The sequence below is a fragment of the Echinops telfairi genome, unplaced genomic scaffold (assembly GCF_000313985.2).
Source record: "Echinops telfairi isolate 266 unplaced genomic scaffold, ASM31398v2 ScPeMD7_5;HRSCAF=22, whole genome shotgun sequence".
Taxonomy (NCBI): domain Eukaryota; kingdom Metazoa; phylum Chordata; class Mammalia; order Afrosoricida; family Tenrecidae; genus Echinops; species Echinops telfairi.
Window position 1 is genome coordinate 32,790,695 of NW_022103901.1, and position 6,424 is coordinate 32,797,118.

Genomic DNA, 6,424 nt, shown 5'->3' on the forward strand with positions numbered 1-6,424 from the left:
CTTCAGGGAGCCTCCTCTCTCCCTTTAACTGAGATGCCTGAAGGGTTTGGACAACTGAGCCACAAGTGTCTCCTGCTACCCTGTAAGGATTTAAAACATCTTTCTTCAAATCGGGTGTAGGGTCAAGCAGTATGTTTGAAACGTCCCTCTGTGAAGGTCCCCTTTCGAGAGAATGTGTTCTTGTCCAATAGATGCCTCGGAGGTACTACACACAGGGACATGCTGCTCAGCTCACCACGGTGGTTCAGAATGGCTGGTCTGTTTCATTTCACATCTGCAGGAAAGCAAAAGCATCAGTGAAATGAACAGACATTATCATTTTAAGCTGTGCATTTCAGGAAAGTCCAAGAACACTTGGGATGTGGGGGAAGTAGATACTCAGTGCAGCCTGGTGAACACAGACTGTCTATTCCATGGAAACTTGTCTAAGCATACCCTTCCAGGGGCAGAAGAATGTACAGCTTCTAGAAGCGCATGGTTTTTATGGGGGCCTTGGTGGTGTACTGGGTTATAAGTCAGGTTGCTAACCACAAGGTTAGCAGTTCAAATCCATCATTTGCTCCCCCTGGGAAAGAGGTATATCCTCTGAAACCCTAGGGAACAGTTCTCCTCTCCTAGGACTTGAAATCCACTTGATGGCAGTGGGTTATTGTTTTGACTGAAATTTGGTAAATAAACTCCATGAAAGAGAAGCATCCCATGAAGGTTATGTCTAGATCTGAAACTAGCTCCTACACACACTTAAGGAGTCCTGGTCACCCACGAGTTTAAAGGCGGCAGCTTGAACCCACCCACCACTCCCGTCAAGGCAGTCTGGGAAACTTGACGGGACAGGAAGGCCTACTGTCACATGGAGTCACTCTGGGTTGGAATCAACTGGTTGGCACCAACAACAATCTGGTCCAAGGCAGGGCTTTGAATTGGTTCATTCCAGTTCCCTGCCCTGCTAAGAACTTGCCCATGCAGGTATACTGGTTTCAGATAGGCTGAATCCAAGTCTATGGTTTCACAGGACCCCCAAGTGATTCCTTTAGGTACATAACAATCTTCTGGGGCTCTAGAAGAAACTTTTCCAGGTCCTTTATGGAAATGGATTCTGCCCACCATGGTATTCATCACGGGATTCATCAGGCCTCCCTCCCAATTGCTTCACACTTCTTTAACTCATTTAGGCTTTACAACAAGGGTCCCCGGTGTCACAACATTTAAGCACAGTTGACAGCTTGAATCGACCCAGAGGTTCCACAGGAGAAAAGATCAGTCCATCTGCTCACTTGGATTTCAGCCTAAAAACTCTACAAAGCAATTCTACTGTCATATGAGGTGGCTCTGTGTTGAAATCAATTCAATGGCACCTAACAACTATCAGGTGAGAGACAGATGAGGCTTCTACTCCTGTAGAGATTTACCGTTTTGGAAACCCACAGTGGCAGTTCTACCTGTCCTACCCCTAAGTGGGAATCAACCCAATGACAATGAGTGAGTATAAGGTGGAATCAGCCCTCATGCCTCCAGAGCAAGGAAACAGCACAAGCAGAGTGAGAAACTGGCTGAAGTTCATGCTGCTTTTGAAGTTGCAAGACCCATCTGGGTCCAGACGGCCAGCTCTGACATTTTTATTCATTTAGTTATAAAGTGAAGATAGACTTCATGTATAAGTACGAGTGAGGTATAAGTACATCACTTATAAGTATAAGCACAAGGGCACAGGCATAGCCTGTTTTATTTTGTCTGCGGCTAGTGGGGCCTGATTGCTAACAGGTAATGAACAGTGGCAATTTGTTGTATCCATTAACTGCAGAGTTTGGTATAAATGGGGAGAAGCAAAAGGGGTAGGAACAGTAGGGATCAGTTCAGAGGCCTGAAACGTAGTGCTAAGCAAACTGGATTTTCATCCTGTTGGATGTGGGGAGTGAATGGAGCCAATTCCACCTTTTCCACAACTGCATTGAGTGGGCCACATCTCTGTTGATGCTACTCAAAAAATAGTCCATCTGCCGCTGTTGTCAGCATTCTCAAACCGGACTCAGGGTAACCCAGTGCTACAGAGTGGAGCTGCTTTATGGGGCTATCTTGTTTGTCATCTTTACGGAGGAGTCCCTGGGTTGCACACACCATTAAGTGCTTCATCTACTGGACCCGGGGTTGGTAGTTTGGGAGGTGGGGGAGACCTTGCAAGACAGGCCTGGCGACCTGCTTCTGAAAGTTCATAGCTTGGACACTGTACATTTGGGGGTCTCCATGAGTCGTAATCGACTTGATGACCACGATAACAATCATTCCAGGAGAAGGCAGACTCGCCAGGTCTTTCTGCCGTGAAGCAGCCGGCTGCATGGAGCCTCTATCCTTTAACTGAGCAGCCCCACAGCACATAACTTGGCCCCTGGGCTCCTGTCCGACTCCTGAATGCGCTCAATCCTTGTCGCTCAATGAAATGAGGGATCCTCCCCAGCTGCACGTTCCCACCTGGCTTCTTACCACGACCACACGCGACCCACAGAGGTGCGGAATGAATGGGTGGGTGGGTGCGGAATGAATGGGACAGGTCGAGATGAAACAGGCCCTCCCTCCTTCCCGCGACCCAGTGTCCCACGAGGGGGATGGGGACCCGCCTGGGGAGGAGCAGTCAAGGGCTCTGGCGGCTGGAAGCATTTCGATCGCGGTGAAAACTCCAGGCGCCAACGGACTCTCGGGCCGTGACCACCATCGAATCCAGCTCCACCCCCTGCCCCCTCGGCGGGCCCTCTTCACCCACCACGTCTGCCGAGACAGGGGGCCGGCGAGGGCGATGGACGAGTACGGTCCGACTGACAGCACCTCCTCCTCCGGGCTGTAGCTCCCGGCCCTAGAGCGCGGCTCCTCCTACCTCCGGCGCCACCGCGGCGCCTTCTCGACGGAGACCGACGCGCGTGCGCATGCGCCGTGCGACGCGCGCCCCCCCCCACCCCGCGGAGAGCTGAGCGTGCGCCAGCGCGGGAGGCCGCGCAGGTCCGCTTTCCCAGGGTCCTCTGCGGCCCCAGTTCTCGGCGGAGAGCGCGTCCGGTCTGCCGGAGGCGGGGCGGAAGTACAGTTCCTGTCAGTCTACCGGACGGAGCGTCGTGCTGAGGCAGCGGCCGGAAGTTAGTTAAGGAGTCAGAGGGCGACGCGGTGAGTTGGGGGCCGCTGTCTCAGACTTAAAATAAGGTTTGGTCGCACAGTAGCTCGCGCAGGAAATGTGTGGGCATCCAGTGATCCAGTGGCGGCCCCTCGGCGCACACCTTCCCCGTGGGGCTGCTTGGGGGCGGTCGAGTGGTCCTGGCCCCTATGGATCCCATGTGGGACGGAAGAAAACCCTGCTCTGTTCCACCGCTGCCGGGTTTGAGCCCATTGTTGCAGCCACGGTGTGAATCCATCTCGTGGAGGGTCTTCCATCTTTTCTCTTGACCTCTCCCAAGCATGCTGTTTATTCTCCTGGCCCCTCCTGAGAACATGTCCATATTTCAGGTCTCACCATCCTCATTTCTAGGGAGCATTCTGGCCGCACTTCGAGACACTAGTTTATTCTGGTAGTCCAGAGCCTTCGCCAACGCCATCATTCAGACTTCCATTTTTCTCTGGTCATTACTCACTGCCCAACTTTGACGTGCACAGGAGGCGATTGACACTACCATGGCTTATCTTTAAATAATGTTTTAAAAAAGAAAAATACCATGGCTTTGGTCAGGCTCACCTAAGCCCTCAAAGTGACATCGTGTAGGAGCTGTCACCGAAAGGGTGGATAAGGAGGAGGCATGTACGGGCTGCGGTACACTGGCCAAACCTAACGTCCTTTACAGGTTTGCTTATGCTGATACTTCACTAGGCTCTTAGAACAAGGGGTGATCTGTGTTAAATTTGAGTAGAAGCCAAAAAGCATGATTTTTGCCTTCACCCCTTGAGGAATGGCGGCTCAAACCCTAGAAACATTGGACCCAAAGCGGATGTGCACCTGAAGCAAACCTGAATGGCTAGTCCCTAAGTAGTCTTCCTCTGAGAACACTTAATCCTACAGAAAGATTGTTAATGGCCGTTATGGAGTAATAAAATAATTGGGAAGGGAATAAGTATGAAAGGGCCAGTGGTTAGGGGGTGGCCTGCAGTTCAGTAAATTACATCCTGTGGCTCTTCCAGCCGTGGTCTTTGTAATGCCCACCAAATGGCAGGGTGGCCTCAAGCAAATGAGGTGCTTCTGGTCCAGGAGGGGGACTGAATAGCTAGCTTGCCAAAGGGGGAACAGGTTTTGTGAGACTAAACACGGTCATTCTGTGCTTCCCCCTAGTTTACTTCCATTTGCTAAATCAATCTTCGGTAACTTGATGGAGGGCTCAGCAGAGCACATGAATGGTCTGCACTGCCCCCGAAACACCTAGTCATTACCACCCAAACCCACAGGCAAACCTGTTGCTGTTCATACAATTCTGATTTGTAAATATTGTTGTGAGGAGCTGTTGACTCTTTCTAATTATCAGAGTATAACTGCCCCTGTGGGTTTCCAAGACTGTAATTCTTTATGGAAGTAGAAAGCCTAGTTGTTCTTTTAAAGGTGAAACTGAGGTACAGGGAGAAGGACAGACATAACTGACAGGACAAGGTAGAGCAGAAACAGAAATAGCTTTATTAGGGGAAGCTCCCAGACGAGGTTCCATGACCTAGGCCAACAGGTCAGGGAAATCGTGTTCAGCAGCTGGGGGCATTGGTTTTCAAAGGGGTGGGGAGGAATGTATGGCAATTTGCATATGGGGTCTGGAAACTCCCGTGAATTGCTTGAACCCAGAACATCTGGTTTCACTGGTTATCTTACCTGGCACCGTCTGCTGCTGACCTTTAGGAAGTGCAGGGAAGCACGTGCAGGGCCCTGACCTGCTTCAGCTTAGTCCAAACAGGGCTGCCTAGTTTGGACCCGGCCCAAACAGTTCTACTGCAGACCTTGTGGGTAGCAGCCCAAGTCACTGCTATATACCAGGACTCCTTTGACCTACTTCAGTTCTCATTCACCCCACCCTCCCCTCTCCGGATTCCACCAAATTCCCAACTCACCCTACTGCCATTAAGTTGATTTCCACTCATAGGAACCCTGTAGGGTTCCTGGAGTAGTGTGGGATGTGGAAGGGTTTCCCCCCAGGTTGTCTCCAAAATATATGCCAAACCTAAGACGCTATGTGCAACACATGCCAAATTATACTTGGAGGTCAATGTCAGCTGCTTCAAGGTTATCAGCCGTCTAGAGCAATCAGACCCTATAGTTTGCCCCACCCTAAGATGGGACACCCTTCTGACAAGGATAGTGGATTGTTTCCCTGAAGGAGAACCTAGAGACAAGGTCAAGCCAACTCTAGGACCAAGGTTAGGCTGCCATCTTGAATCTAGCGTCCACCCATCTTGTCACACATGCATACCCTTAAGTGCTGCCCCTTCCAATTGCGTGTATACCCCTAGTTTGTCCCCCTCCGATTGATGTATGCCAATTATACAACCCCTACCTCTTATGATGTAATCAGGATGCCTTGCACGTCCCTGAAAATGTATATATGCCATGATAGTCTCGCCTCCTCCCTCTCTCTGCGCGGACCTTGCTGTTGAGATCATGGCCATCCCAGAGGTGAGCGCTTGCATGCTTTAACTTGTCTGATGTCTCTTTAATTTAACCCCTCATTTACACAACTGCCCTTTGGACCCATTTGATTGTGGTACCCCACAGAGTAGGACCCTAGAATTATTGAAGCTGTAAATCTTTACGGGAGCAGCCTGCCACATCTTCCTGTGGAGTGGCATTTCTCTCAGTCTCTGTGCTTAGAGCCAACCTGAGCTGTCAGATCTGCTCCAGAGTCCTGAGGGTCTGCTCTGACATATGGAGGGTCAGAGAGGTCCCCAAGCCTAAAGAGTTGAAATGTACTTCTATGCAGCCTGCAGTGCTGTTGGGGCGGTTGCAAGCTGAAAAGTCAACAGTTCAAATCCACCAGTCTTGAACCAGCTCCTCTGCTTCTGTAAAGATTCACAGCCATGGAAACCCTCTGGGGCTGTTCTACTCTGTCCTGCAGGGCGCTAAGGGTCTGAATCCACTTGGCTGAAGTGAGTGGGCAACCGAAGGGCTTCACCACAGGGGCACTGTCACATGGCTCTGTGTAGGGTGAAGACAGCTAGACTAAAAGAGGTGACTGCCCAGCATGGTGCTTTGCATTTCAGTTCATTCAAATAAAATAGAATACAGTTCCTCTGTCTTACTGCCACACTTCAAGGACTCATTAACCACATGTGACCTCCACATGTGGCTTTTTTCTTTAATTGTATTGCAGTCAAATATATATAAAAAGTTTGCCATGTTAACCATTTTAAGCAATTCAGTGACATGAATTACATTCTCTTGCTTTCACATTCCAATCACCAATAATTATCAATGCCTCTTTTT

The 6,424-nt window shown here is 50.2% G+C and overlaps 1 long non-coding RNA gene across 1 annotated transcript in view; it reads left to right on the forward strand.

Moving 5' to 3' along the window:
- Positions 1-3,092: 3,092 nt before the first annotated feature.
- The window catches only part of LOC123521211, a 35,165-nt gene continuing 31,833 nt past the window's right edge, over positions 3,093-6,424 (forward strand). Inside the window, exon 1 of the long non-coding RNA XR_006679678.1 lies at positions 3,093-3,147. This is a non-coding gene — a long non-coding RNA (uncharacterized LOC123521211). The remainder of the gene's footprint in view (positions 3,148-6,424) is intronic.